At 35.2% G+C, this 16,069-nt stretch overlaps 1 non-coding gene across 1 annotated transcript; it reads left to right on the top strand.

Moving 5' to 3' along the window:
* Window positions 1-7,281: 7,281 nt before the first annotated feature.
* On the top strand, window positions 7,282-7,413 carry LOC137778229 (small nucleolar RNA SNORA72). Its single transcript, XR_011076807.1, has one exon. It is a non-coding gene; the product is annotated as a small nucleolar RNA SNORA72 (small nucleolar RNA).
* The last annotated feature ends 8,656 nt before the right edge of the window (window positions 7,414-16,069 follow it).

Genomic DNA, 16,069 nt, shown 5'->3' with positions numbered 1-16,069 from the left:
CCCATGCATTGTGAGCTTAATCTCTTGAAAGAGTACTCTGTATGACTGAATACTGCGAATTTTTGTTCCTTCTGAGGCATTAGCAAAAGGTTATCTGACTACAGCTTTGGCTTTCTCTCCAGAGCCCACTTTCCAGATGATAAATCTCCTAATTTCAGTGTCTTTTGCTACGTAGATAGGCTGAGAATTCCACAAATTATCAAGTCCTGGTTCTTTGTTGCTTAACAGTTTATTCTTCAGTTTTTTTTGTCTTTGCATTTTACTATAAACCGCAAGAAGAAAATTGGACCACACCTTTAACACTTAAATAGAAATTTCCTAAACTAAATATCCAATTTCATTGCCTACAAGTTTTGTTTTCCATGTAAGAAAGAATACAATTCAGCCAAATATTCTGCCACTATGTTATAGGAATCACCTTTCCTCAAGTCTCCGGTAGCATGTTATGCCTTTCTTTCTGAGCCCTCACCAGCAGCACATTAAATTCCATCCACAGTCTGTTTATGATGATGTAGATACTCTCAAAGATAATGTAATTTTTCTCCACTATGCTCCTCACTTTTCTACTAGATACTACCTATTACCCGATTCCAAAGCCCCTTCCACATTTTTAGGTATTTGTTACAGCACCATTCTATTTTCAAGTTTCACAATCTCTATTAGTTTCCTGTTGCTGCTATAACAAATAACCACAAACTTATTTACTTATAACAACACAAATTTAATACCTTACACGTGTGGAGGTCAGAAGTCCAAAATTAGATGCTTGACTAGGGTCAAAGTGTCGGCAGGGCTGATTGGATGGGAGACTGAGGGAGAACTATTTCCTTGCCTTTTTTACCTTCTAGAGTCTACTTATATTCTTTAGTTCATCTCCTTCATCATATTACTCCAATAGCTTGCTTTCATCATCACATCTCCTAGTCTGCCGTGATCCTTCTGCCTCTCTTATAGGGACTTTTATAATTACATTGGGCTCATCCAGATAATCCAGGATTAGCTCATTTCAAAATCCTTACTATAATCGCATCTGCAAAGTCCCTTTTATCATGGAGGTAACATATTCACAGGTTTCATAGATTAAGACATGAATATTTGAGGAAACCAGTATTCATCCTACAACAGGGAGTATAGTTTTCTTGCCCTTTCAGGCCTCTAGAGGTTGATTTTATTGCTTGGCTTATAGCTCTCTTTCTTAATTTTCAAAGCCAGCAACGGCCAGTTAAATCGTTCCTACTTTGCATCACTCTGATACTAACCTCATCATTACAGTTCCTTCTTTGAGTCTAACTGACTTTTCTATCTTCATCTTCCACATTTAAAGACCACCGTGATTACATTGGACCCACCCAGATAAACTATGATACTGTCCATAATTTAAGATCAGATAACTAACAACCTTAATTCCATCAGCAACCTTAATTCTGCTTTGTTACATAACATAACATATTTATAGGTTCCTAGGATTAGTATGCAGACATCTTTGGGGCATTATTCTGCCCACCACATTGTTTATTAAACTTTAAACTCTTAGGTAGGTAATGAAATACAATTTCATTTTACATATTAGGAAGGTCAGATTTTGATCATTTATTCACATAATATATACATTATGTACCACACGCTAGTGATGTAGAACTAAAATACAAGTTGCAATTTGGGAAGACTAGAAATTGAGATATTAGTAATGCATTATGGCTGTACCTCAGCACAAAACCATTTAACTGGTGCTTCATGTTTATTCTAGAAAGTAAATCCTTGGGTTCTTGGGATCTTCATACTCTGCTGATGGGAGTGCACACCAGTGTAGTTATTGCTGAAACTAATTTGGTGGTACCTGAACAAATGTAGTATCAGTATGTTCTATGATAATAGAATTTCTGTTTTGAGGACACAAGCCAAATAAATTTTTACTTTAATCCATAAGAACACATACAAGAATGTTTTCACAGTGTTATTTGAGTCTGGGAGCTGGAAGCAGTCCAGGTTAGTGCTCGTCAGTGTGAGAGTGCACAGAAAAAAATGAAATATATAAAAAGCCTAATATGGGAAAAATGTGATGAAATTAAGAACAATGGTCTTCTAGATGTAAACAGTAGAAACAAACTAACATGTGAAAACTTATTATCATAAATCATCACTTACATAAATATAAAAATACAATCAAAACAATATAGATTTTGCAAGAACACATACAAAGGATACACACCAAACACTTGTAGCATGACTATCTATTGAATAATTTGCATGATCATCATATCCTTCAGCATCTGAGGTACCCACCTACCCCCCTGCAAAAAAAAACAAAAACAAAAACAAAAAACAGAAGAGTGAAGAAAAAAAAGGGAATGAGAAAAAAGGAAAGAGATAAGGGGAAATATAGAAAGAATTCTTGAATAGAATAGATTTGAGGATAGTGGCAAATGAAAACAATTCCAGGCAAAGGTAAATGGATTACCAAAGATGGATTGAGAATAAGGGTCTGCAAACTTTTTCTGTACAAGCCTAGATAATAAATATTTTAGGCTTTGTGGGCTATATGTTCTTCATTATAAGTATCACGTAGTGTGAAAGTAGCATAAATATTATATGAGCATGACTGAGTCCTGATAAAACTTTATTTATGAGAACTGGGATTTCAATTTTACATAATTTTCATATGTCATGAAATATTATTCTTCCTTTGATTTGTTTTCAACTATTTGAAAATTGTAAACATCATAGCATGTGGACCTTACCAAAACAGAAGTTGGGCCTGATGTGCCCCAGCCGTTGCAGCTTGCTGACCCCTGGTGTAGAAGCAAAAAAGTACTAGGTGCCTCAGATGCTGAACATCAACTACATGTTGAGTAAAAGTGTTTACTCACTAATTGTCAATACGGTCATTTAAATTATCCTGAGGATTTTAAATGAAAATAATTCTTGTGGATAACTTTGGATCATTATGCTCATTACAACCAAAAATATCTGCTAATATATGCAAATTAGTAAATTGCAAATTTCTAGTACTCTTTCCTATGTTGATTCTAAAAATGAAGCAAGGCTATTGTTTTGATAATAAACCTCAGGGTATAGACATCTTTTGTTCTCTCAAATGTGTTTGCATACCACAAATGTTTTCTTTACCTTTAGGAACTTGTCTTGGAAATATATTATAAATCATGTACCAATAACAACAAAACAACAAAAACACATTTTAGACTAAAAATATGCTTTAATTGTTTAACAAAGCTGAAAGAGACTGTTAACGTTGATGGGATGGGCCTTGGGATTTTCCGTGTCCCCTTGGATAAACATGTATTTGAGACAACAGTGATGGTTGCTCATAATGGTTAGGCATTAAAGTCCCTCAGAAATTCTACTAATCCCTATGCCTACACCCCCATCCAGACTAATCATATTAGATCATCTAGGAGCAGGACCCATTTTTAGAAGCTTTTCAGATAAGTCTAATCTGCAGGCTTTTTTTAGTACCTCCTTGGCTAGTTTCCAAACTACCAAGTAGAAAAATGTATCCATAGACCACAGCCTAAGGAGACTGAAGAGAAATAATGGGCACATCCTAGCATGTGCACAGACTGACAATTCTGACATTCCAGCAACAGTGTAAGGGATGGAAATGCTACCATTAAGCCTATGGAGGAATTTCTCTTTTAAATTGAAGAGAAGTAAGTCCTTATACATTTCATATCTGTGATATGTCAGTGTACCTTCTGCTTCTTTCCAGGCCCTGCTTTTTTAAATTAGAGCTTCTCACAGCCTTAACTAGCTGCTGATGCATGAGGCTGTGCACTCACTGTCACATTTGGGCCCTGGGCTGAAATAGACCACATTAAGCATTCATGACAGACTCCATTTTTGTGACAGACAGTAGTCTAAAACTCACTGAAAACCATTAATTCCACAATTCCAACTAAAAGACAATGGTTTGCATATACAAATACTTGAAGAATATACTATACATTCATCCATTGGGTTTGTGACCTCCTTGAGGCTCCATAGACAAATTTCAGAACTTCCTGAACTCATGGAAATCGTACTTAAAAACACCTGATTTTATATACATATACATATACATATATATATATATATATGTATATGTATGTATGGTCAGGCCAGTCAAGATGGCTGTTCTCTTGCTCTCTGGACATCCCCTGCCTGACCAGTGCCTGCTTCACCTACACCCTACTCACATGCCTGACCTTCCTGTGAACTTGCCCCAGGCACCAACTACTGACAGTTCTTATCAAAGGGGCTGTGAGGGGAGTGCCCTCTACTGGTTTCCCTGGTAACTAATGAGCCCACCTAATGTCAATTTCCCTGTAACTGGTAATCTCCCCTCCCTCCACCACACCAGCAAAGACTGCCACCTGCCATCCACTGTACACGGAGGGGTGTCGCTCCAGGACCTTGCTTCAGATGTGTAAGCTCCCCCATCCATTAAACCATTATTGTCACTGTTGCTGACTCTGGGCTCTTTCACTGGTCTTGAAGTTGGGCAAGCACAGGCCTTATAAGCCTGTGGGGTGAAGTCCAATAGCATATATATATTACACATATATATGTGTGTGTGTGATGATATACGTCATATATATATCCATATTTATTTCTATGTATCTATGTATTTATGTATCTATCTATCTATATATGTAGAGAGAGAGAGAGGGTCTAAAGTTTTTGTTAAATTCTAAAATGTCCTAAATCCCCTACTACACATGTCTCCAATCTACACCCCGGCCACATATCCCCCCACCAAAAAAACAATAAAGTATGAAAAAAGAAGGAGACTTCTATTTGAGATACTCAATTCTAAAGTATGGATTGAGTTAAACCATGAGAACATTGCACCAGGACCACATAATTCTGGTTCCATGTATAATTACTTAAACTGAATTTTTCTTTGGCCTGATGCCATAGAGAAGCAGCTCTATGATTTTTTTTTTTTTTTGCCTTGTTTACTGATAATGACTTTCACTCAATTAAGTCATCTATATTCTTATTGGAATCCTTGTGGAAATTTTCTCTTTGTTCTGAGTGTTAGGAATTTTGCTATGTCTTATTCCTCCTGAGGATGTGACTTGTTTAGTCTTTTAGGATATTGTAAAGTTTACAAGTGATCATTTTTGCTTTAGTTTCAATATCCAGAGAGGACTCCCTGCAAAGAACAGAGCTCATCTCTAAATATAAAACTGGAGAATAAGATCAGAGTTGACCCATGAGAAAGACTGATGATGGTGAATCATTTTAGTATTCAGTAATCATGTCTGAAGTTCTTTCTGCTCATGACTATGTGAGCTGGAAATCCCTGCTGAACGATAGAATTGGTTCTAGGCCTCCTAGATTAGCTAATTTTACCTATAACATTAGATTATCCTAATTATTATTATTATTATTTTCTTAACATCTCAAATCTTGTAATGAAAAAAAGAAATTCATTAAATAGCAAGCTGTTCATAGATGAGACAAAAAATAAAACACAATTTTAAAGCTTCCAATTGTTTTCCTCACTAATCTCTTTAGACTTCAGCATTTGGAGAACAGCCTGTCTTTCTTATCCTTACTTTAAAAAAAATCCTAATCGTATCTAAACATGAAATAATAATAATTAGTTTAAAATGTCAGTGAGAAATTATTATAGTCTTATATTTGTAGATGGTTTTGTTGAGCATATGTATATACTATATGCAATATTGAGTTACATGTTTGTTTACTAAAGAGTCTCATTTCATTATCTTTTCAACACAGATAATTTCAGTGACCATTTTAACACTGTAAAGATCTGATTGATGCAATGTATTCAATTTATGTACAGTCATATTTAAAAAGAGAAAAAAGAGGGGAATTTATTTGATGACTCTCTTGAACGCTTTCCTCTCAAGGATTACGCTATTGTTGGGAATAAGATCTTGTTAAATGAAAAATAAACTCTCTTTTTTTTTTTTTTTTTTTTTTTTTGCATAAGGTACTGTTAGCTCTAGAAAAGATCACTATCCAGAAATCCTGATTAAACACAGCTGGGCTCTTGAGGAAACAATTAGTGAGAGTGCATCCTGAAGATAAATTTGACCGGAAGAGAAAAATTCTCAGCTTTCAGCTTTCAATATTTGAAGCGTGCTTTATCTCTAATGATCAAAATGCCTTCAGGGATTGCCTTTAATTTTCTTTCAGGGGTAGAAGAAACACATCTTCAGTGAGTCATAGGTATGGGAAATCTGTGCATTTTGGAAAGATTTTCAAAGTCTGAGATTATCTTTTATGGTCATTATAAAAATTTACAGTAATCTCTGTAGACTTCCTTCCCTGAAGTTGTTACAGGGAATCGGGTTGGGTATTTTACACAACTTTATTTCACTTACTCCTCAAAACACTACAATGTAGCCTTTTTTATAATTAAAAAAATTAATAAGTAAATTAAAGACAAAATTAATTTTATTTTTCAGCAGTTTTAGATTAATAGGAAAATTTCACTGCAAGTGCAGAGAGTTCCCATAGATCTCCTCTCTACACTATCCCCAAAGTTCTTCCTATTATTAACAACTTGTATGAGTGTGGTACATTTGTCACATCTTGGCAATGACACTTCTATCAACTCAAGTCCATAGTTTACATCAAGGTTAACATTTTGTGTTGTACATTCTATGGGTTTTGACACATGCGTAATGCCATTTATCCACCATTATAGTATGATACAAAATAATTTTCCCACTCTAAAAATGTTCTGTGTTCTGCCAGTTCGTCTTTCTACCCATCCCCTCAAGCCCCAGGCAACCTCTGATCTTTCTATTTTCTCTGTAGTTTTGCTTTTTTCAATATATCACATTATGGGAATCATACAGTATGTAGCATTTTCAGATTGGCTTCTTCTACTTAACAGTAAGCAGTTTAACTTCCTTTTTTTAAATTTATGGCTTGATAGCTCATTTCTTTTTACCACAGAATAATATTTCATTAAAAGAATGTACCAAAATTTGTTTCTCCATCCACTTACTGAAGGGCATTTTAATTGCTTCCAATCTTTGGCAATTATGATTAAAGTTAATCTAAACATTCATTTGTAGATATCTATGGGAACATAAATTTTTAATTCATTTAGAGTGTAATTTTGCATTTGACCTAGTAATGAATGAGACTTCCTGTTGCTCCACATCTTAGTCAGCATTTGGTTTTGTTAGTGTTTTGGATTTTAGTCATTCCAATATGTGTGCAGTGGTATCACATGATTGTTGGTGCAGCTTTTTTAACTATTGAAGTGGTTAAAATAAGGGTTTTAAAGAAGCCAGCCTGTGAGTATTCTCGCTATTCTGATTTTGTAATAATCAGGGCAGGCTAAACATTTGCTATATGAAGACCATGTATATGTTCCCAGACCTAGTTCTTTCCCTAGGTCTAGTTTTATAAATGCTGATGATAACCAAGTTTGACATATATGATGCATCTTATGTAGGAAATGTCTGTGATTCTAGGTGTCTAATCAGCCTTAAGAAATAACAACACAGCTAGTGTAATAACTTTTGTATATAACCACTGCTAATTTGATGATTACCAGTTGCCATTAAATGAATTGTAAAATTATCTTTTTTATTTTCTAGAAAAAAACAAAACAAAACAAGCAGCCAGAGGTCCTGATATTTCATTTTGTCTCTGATACTTCCTAGTTGTGTGATCTTAGGTGAGTTCCTTAAACACATTGACTCAGTTTCCTTTTCTGTAAAATAGGGTTAATAATAGTAACTACTTTATAGGGTTACTGAAAGAAAGAATGAACTGATACAGTTAAAATGCTAGAATAGTGCCTGGCGTGTCATAAGTCTCCATGAATGGTAGCATGTTATTAGCATGCTGTAGATAATTTTTGAAATTAGAAAAAATGTTACGTATCTTGCCCAAATTTACCAGTTTAGAAAGTAGAGCAACTATGGCTGAATTTCAGGTTGTCTCTTGAGCTTATGTTCTTTCCAATATACTATGAAGATTTTAAAGTTGATATGTGCATGGAAAGGCAGTGCCCCCATTTTCAAAATTTCTTGGCTTTTCAAGTGTGAAGCAATTAACTCCCAGCTGTACATTATTCCAGAGCACAAGTTGCCTAAATAAATGAAGCCAACAGAGTGAATCTTTGGGGCCCTCTGCTCCTCTTTTCTTGCTAACAGTATCCCTTGTAAGCCAGCAAGTTCCGTTTCTTGTTGTTCTCATCCTTCCCCTTCTGGCTACCCAGAAAGCCCTGTTGCTCCTGCCCTTTCATCCAATGTTGTATATTATAACTATTAAACAAATCACTGACAATTTTATATACAGATGTTTTACTTTTATTGTAATTATTATTTTGATTGTATTTAAGAAGGTTCATAACAGAAAATAATGCCACCCCTTTGGAACTATTTCAATAATAGTAGGTTAATAGTTAATAATGATAATAACAATAGTTAATAATAGGGGTGGTTTCAGTAGGTTTAAAAGAATACATTTGCATTGTAGGCAGAAGACATACTTAGAAAGCTGGGTTCAAATCTTATCTATCTTTTTATCCCATTGCACCTGTCACATCCCCCAGCATTCATTTGTCACATGAAATGTGTATTTGAATAAATGAATGACACATAATTTGGGCCCACCAACTCAGGAGGGATATGCAAAATCAATTACACACAAATGAAGTGGGTGCCTTTACCCTTGAAAGAGAACATAACAGAGAGAGTCATTGGATGGCTACAACCAGGCATGGGAGTGGTTTCCTCTTCCAGCTGGACAGCCTAAGGAGCTGTTAAACTGTGTAGTTTTCAATGGAAACTTCATAAATTGCTCATTCTACTCCATCATCAATGTTGGCATCTTTGTTATGTTCTTAATATTCATTAGTTTTATAAAAAATTAATAAGCTATTGTTTCAATATACTTTTTTGTAATTCATTTTACCAGCTCTTAAAATATTAGTTTGAAATGAATTGGATGCCATTTACCTATCATGTTAGTGCTTTTACCAAAGAACTAGAGCTCAGCCCATCAAAAGTATAATTATTTTGTTGTTGCTGCTATTGCTGTTCTAACTCTTTTAAATGAAAATCTCAACTATGTAATGCATTTACATGATTATTTTGCTGGAATACTCCAAACTCAATTTCAATTTTTATCAGTGCCTTGGGGTCATCATTTGAACAAGTTATTTCAGTGTGAGGTAAGACAATGGGTATATATTATTACACTATGTGAAACAGCTTGTTTACAACCTAAAAAGACACAGGATTTCCTCTTTGTAGTATTTACGTTTATGTGTGTATGTGTACAAAAGTGTGTGATTTCTTAATTTCACCTTCCTCATTCTTAACTATGGCTTTTTATTGCTACTAGTGTCTTGCTTGTACTAACCCCTTTATCTTGTTTTTTTAATTATTTTAATATTTAAAGGTTTGAGCAGAAGATATAAAATGTTTATAAACCCTATAGTAAATAAACCACTAAATGATTTCCGTACTATCATCTTCTATCTTACATGAACATGGAATTAGTTTTCTCAGAAGCATACATTTGGAATATAGTTTAGAATCTTGGGCATTATAAGAGATTAAATTCTTGGAAGATAACTTAAGCCCAGAGTGAAAGATGCTGGTTTGAATTACAGCCTCATCATTTATGAGGTTTGATAGAGTAGCTGTAGAATTTGTTAAACGGTAGCTGTTATTATTATTCTTATGATTATATTTGCCTTAGCTTTCTTTTGAGGAAAAAGCATACACTGACAATCTAAAAGCTTCATATCACTGCTGTGACTCTCAAGGAAGACAATGTATATGACAGTTTTCCACCAGCTACAATAAACCATACAATTGTCAGGTTTGTCTCTCTTACCCTTTCATGTACTTGGCCCTCTTCCAGAGCTTTGAGGTTGCCAGAAATTTAACATAGAATTTGATAGGTTGTCACAGGGCTATGTATTTAATTTGTACACATAATTTGACCTCTATTTGTGTTGTTTCTGAATACGTACTTTCTTTGGACCCTAGGAGCCTAGAGAGAAAAAAGAGATGACACCATTCCCCTTTCTTCCCATTTCCTCCTACTTGATTAGGGTTTAATGGGGTCATGGATATTGGATACTGGCCATAGCTGTGGTCTGTTAAGTGGCCCACTCTGTTGAATAAATCATAATAAATTAGGTGCATGCAGGTGTTCAGGAAGGGACAGAGAAAACACATTTCTCCTTGACTAACATCTTTTTCTAATTGACACCAGGCCAGCATCGCAGTTTGTCAGTCCTGTGGCAGCTGCCATAACCCTCTATTGCTGGGCTCTAAGCTCTGTGGGCTACTGGCTCCAATTCTGCTCTTGCTATGGGTTCCACTCCTTTGAGGATCCTGGCACAAAAGAGAATTTCTAAGAGTTAGCTATGTAGCTGGTCATAAACTTACAAATCATTAAATCTCAAGCTATTTTCTATTTGGAGCTTTGCTTTCTTCTAAATGCTGAGCAGATTATGCAATAAGTTGTCCCCATGTATATGCTCAATGGCATATTCAGGAGAAAGATGTAGACATTTATGTAGAAAAATAAAGTGTATAATGTTGCAATATAAACAAAAGACTTCAGTTTAATCTAGTTTAAGCTGGATTAAAGTGTTAGTGGATAAAAGCAATATTTTAGCTGGAAATTTAGGAATTTAGACAAGTACGAAGAAAGAACAAGTTCTGAAACTTCCATGCCACTGAAGACCTATCTCTCCAAACTCAAGTCATTTTATAAGAACACATTGTTTGTTGCCCAACACCTGCAGACCTCTACTCCCTTATCCTCTTTAGCAAATCTCTCTCTTCAAATTGTCACACATGACATCTGCCTTCACATACAAAGGTGACTCCACAGCTCAGTCGTTTGATGAGATTTCAGCTAATTTGATAGGATATAAAGGTCAATGGCTTATTATTCCAGTACTGTTAGAGGGTTTGACTACAGTGTAACTTGGCTTTCAAGAGCATCTTGGCCTAAAATCATCACTAAAGCTGAGAATCCATTCATTTTCTAAAGTCCCCTTAGCATGATTTGCTTGAAAAAAATGTATCCTTTGCCCTTGACGGTCCAAATATTCTTGCAAATACTCCACTGAAATATTTCCTATTTTACTTGAAATCTCTCTGGTTCATTCTTCTCTAATAGCCTGGAGAATTTAAGGCTTTTCCTTAACCACTTGACCTGGCATTGTATTGCAGTAATCAATGATCTGTGTCCTGAATTTCTTTTCACTACGCAAGTTCACGTACTCCACATAACATGTTCCTTCACCTCTGTGTGTGCCACATCCACTCTGTGCTTTTCTGCCTGCTGAGTGCTCTGTTCTATCATGGCTGCATTTTAGTATTTATAAATCTTTTTCCCACACAAGCTGTAGTTCAACACATTACCTATCTGGGCTGCATTTGGAAACTGACAAAAGTTCACGTAGGTTGTTGAGTATGGAGATAAGTTAAAAATTTTAGAGATAGTAATATGAGTAGACATGAAAATGAAAGACATTCTTCAACACCACTGGATGTCAGAGGATACAAACTCCATGAGAAAAGGCACTATGTGTCTTTTGTCTCTTGTCTTAATCCCTATTACAGTGATCATTTCCATTACATATACTCCCATTCCCATTCCTATCATTCATTAATATTAATTGAATTAAAGAATAAGTTAAGACAAAGCAGACCATTCAACTAGTTATATATACAAATGAGCTCAGTATAGACTGGAAGCCCAATTAACAGGCAGTTTCTTGTTTTTGTTTTTGTTTTTTTTTTAGAAAAGGAAAAGGACAAGAAAGTAAGCAATGCTAAAGAACTATATAGGAAGAAATGCCTGGACAAATCCTTCAGAACTCAGCTAAAGCTGTTATTTTTAGGCTTTCCATGAGGTTAAATGTGGGGAGGGATTTACTAAACCTGCTGGCCTACCAAGGACACTATCTTGAAATCCAAATTATATTTATTTTATTTTAAATGCTGCTCAGATAAAACTGTGGATTTTTCCACTCTCCTCTCTCATAGATGTCATCTCTTCTTCCTTTAATTTTTCTACCCCAAAGATTGACTTACTTGTCTTCTCTTGCCTCTCAAACTATAAGATCTTTGAAGGCAAGCTTCATGGCTGATTGATCTTTGCTTTTTGCCTCTTCCTTTTCTCTGCAATGAATGGTTCAGTGCCTGTCCAGTAATATGAGCATAGTCAGTGCTGATTGAGTAGAACGGCTACAGCCCTGAGGAGGAATGAGGTGGAGAGCTCTCACACAATGCATGATTAGAAATGCACCAGAACAAGGCTGTTTCCTAAGGAGACACGCAGTCTGGCTGCAAACTGACCTTCAGTTCTGATGATCTCCTTCTCCCCACACTTTGAACCTGAAAGGAAATATACTACCTTTGATTAGTTTTTAAGGAGGAGTCTCATAAAAAGCATGCTATGTGTGCCAAACCTTTTACATGAAATACAGTGTTACTGATGGCTTTTCATTAGCATTTTATTGGTGTTCTTTAAAACTCTTACTGGACAAAACATTCCAGAGGTTCACCTTCTCTGGCGTATATCACTGCTGTGCCAGATGGTGTTTCATGTCTCTGTGAGAATCCCTCTGTCTCTTTATCTTAGCTAGATAGATTTCCCGTGATAAGGTCTCAATGTCACTTCACACACACACACACACACACACACACACACACACAGCTAAGAAAAAATATCATTCAGACTATTACTTGTAAAATAAGCAGAAAAATAATTGCTTAAAATCATGTTGATCTTTATGAAGAGATAACAATGTCCATTTACCCAGTCAATCTCAAAATAATTGAGTGTATTTTATACATAGATAGTGGAAAGCTAAGACCACATCCTTTCAGAGCTTCAGAACTTCCATCACCTCCTTCTTCTAGAAAGCTCAATAATATGGTTGTACAAGTAAATAAGAATTTATTTACATAACTTTATCTGCAGCAGACAATTTTTAAGGCTCTTTAGGAAAAGAAATGCAGTGCCAGTGTCCAGGAAAATAACAGCAATGACAATTCTTGAGTTTCTTCGGATGTTTTGCCACAAGGGTACTGCCAAACAAAATGTACTTGGTTTATTTTACCTCAATCATAGATCCAAATGCAAAATCCTCAAGGGCACCCTGTGCATTTGCATATATCTCTTGAGAATATAAGTGTAAATGTTCAAGAGAGGGTTGTCTTGCTCTTCTGATAAAATGGCTGTGGATTTCATACAGATTGAGTTAGAGAGTTGGGGCAATGTGGTCTCAAAAATTAATATAGTTTCACGCAAGCAAAGGAAAGAAAACACTAAAAATCTAGGTTTCAGAGTTTATACTGGGTACTAATTTGTAGTACATAGGTTTTGGAAGTACATAATGAATACTTATTCTGTTCCAGGATCTCTGTTACAGAAACTTTCAGAGGTTATCACATGCCACTTCTACACAATCTTGTAAATCCCTTAGTTTGTCACAAGTCTTAAGTAGCTGAAGCAGATTTTGAATGTAGGAACACTTAACTTCAAATCCCACACCACTGCCTTTTAAATGCATGCTGTGTCTGATTTTATTTTGTTTTTGAAGCTTATGTTAGATAGATTCCCAACATTAAAAAAATAGATCCAATTTCTATTAGATGTTTTTCCTAGTATCAAATGTCATCCTGGCTGGAATATGAAATGTGAAGTATGAACTTATTTCAGCTTTTAATTTTTTTGGCAGATACTTGAATTTACTCAAATGCTGGGCTCTCTCAACTCTACAGATCTAGGTCTGTGGATTTACTAACATTTGGAAATTACCAGTATGTGATAACATATGTATAATGGTAGTATATCATCTACTGCTATTTAGGAATTACTAATGGGTTGTCCAAACTCATGTAACAGAAGCAGCAGTCATGTATCAGAGCAGCAGTTATCAAAATTTTGCATGCATTATAATCACTTGAAACTCTGGCTTAAACATAGATAGCTGGGCTCTACCCAGCTGTTTCTACTCAATAGATCTGGAATGGGAACTGATAATTTGCCTTTTAATAAATTAGGAGGTAATATTGATGTTGCTGATCCAAGTACCAGGTGTCAATAACAACTGATATAGAACATTAAAGGATTGGTTTCAAGAGAACTGTTTTTGTTTTTGTTTTTAACTGGGGTGGGAGGTCAGGGGGATTCAAGAATGAATTGCACAAAATAATCAAAATGCTAAATCTCTTGTGGACATGTAGAAGTTAGACTGTGTGCTGGGACTTTGTTAAGGCCAATGGGAAGAAGTTAGAACATGACCAACTAAGATGACGTGTAAGTGCCTTCTATGCCTGACCTCTGAATGAATGCCAGTTATGACAATATATGCGTCTGGTGGCTTGAACATAGGTTTAATTATATCTCAGAGATCCTTAAATTTAGAAACTAGTGCTAAATAGCTACTGGGCCAAAGAGATGCTCAGAATAGGACATTCAATTGTGCAAATGCCTGAATGACCTGTGCTGTTGAAACAAGAACTAAGCAAACTGGTCTCACAGGTAACACGTTAAGAAGATCTTGGCATGGTTTCTGAGCTCTGCTAGGATTCTTTCATGCTCTGAAATCCTGTCAGCACTAATGGGCTTAGGACAGAACAATATAAAATCCAGTCTCCTACTCCACACTTTCCTTATTGTTCCCCCTTAAATTAAGGTCAAGAATACAATACACAAAGTAGATAAAATTATAGGACTTTCCCCCTGCTGGAGTAAGTTCTATTTATTTAAATTCTGGATTGAAAATAAAACATTTGAAATATTTCACTCTATACTTTATTGCTCACTCCCTCTGGCCCTGCCCTTACAAAAAAACATCTTTTCAAGAAAACTTATCTCTAGGTTACAGTTCTTCTGTTTCACTTCTTCTCATGTGAGCATAAAAAATAATAAGAAAACAATTCCCAATTTTCAAATACATAACATGAACGTGATTATATCTATAAAGTGGCAGAAATGGAACCATAATCTAGGTCTTTAGAGAATTTTCTAGTAATTTTCATAACTGCAATTCCCCAAGGTTTCATGTTTAAGAGAAAAAAAAAAATTCATTCAATTCTTCATTTTATTTATTATTTTTTCCAATATTATTTGTTGATTTCCACTTTTTTTTTCTTCCTGAGGTATTATACCAAATGATCAAGAACACTTGGTGTATAAGACAAAATAGCCATTGGGAGGGTACATGGAATCCATTCCCTCCCTTCCTGCTACCTCTTCCAGCTGCATTTCAAAATAAGACAATAAGATGTTCCTCCAAGTTTTAATCTATAAAATAGCCATTAGAAACAGCACATCATCCATATTCATAGCTCTTTAAAATGCAGGATACTTCCCAGGATAATATTTGGTATTAATCTTATTTAAGGCATCAATAAATAAGGCAAAAATATGCTATTCAGGTGGGAACATAAAAACAGGTTAAATCAGAGACCCAAACACTGGTGGAGATCTTAACGCACAGGGGCATCCATATGTGTTTTAATGTAGAAATTCTATACTAATCAATAAGAATTCTGATTATAATTTGACCTCCCAATTGCATTTATCTGCATCAAAAAGAATGCCCTGATCAGTCAGTGAGGATAAATATTTCATTTCTTGAAGTTATATTTAGCTATTGTAAATAAATTTTGGGGTTTTTGCATTTCTATCTTTTATCAATTTTGTAAGCCTGAATCACATTACAGAGAGCAACCAACTCACATTGTACCCAAATTAGATTATCTAAACATATACTAGGTGTTTGAACTTGGAATTTGATGAGCACCTAAAGGTGAGTTTTCCCCTTTGTGTACACATGTGAGTGGTCAGTTCGCAGATCTGAGATGACACACCACTGCCCACTTATGCACCTTCTTCACATTCAAGTCCTTGCAAACAAACTGTTGTAATATACTGTGAATATGCTAGAAAATGCTGCTTAAAAATTATTCTTTTGCAACAGGAGGAGTCAGGAAAGCTCTTTTAGAAAGAAACATTTCAACCAACAATAAACCCTAAAGAAGTAATGAAATCCAAGAGAAATTAAGTTATTGAAGAAGTTTCA

Source organism: Eschrichtius robustus, chromosome 15 (assembly GCF_028021215.1).
Source record: "Eschrichtius robustus isolate mEscRob2 chromosome 15, mEscRob2.pri, whole genome shotgun sequence".
NCBI lineage: Eukaryota > Metazoa > Chordata > Mammalia > Artiodactyla > Eschrichtiidae > Eschrichtius > Eschrichtius robustus.
The sequence above is the reverse complement of the archived record's forward strand: the minus strand, read 5'-3'. Positions and strand labels throughout refer to the sequence as shown.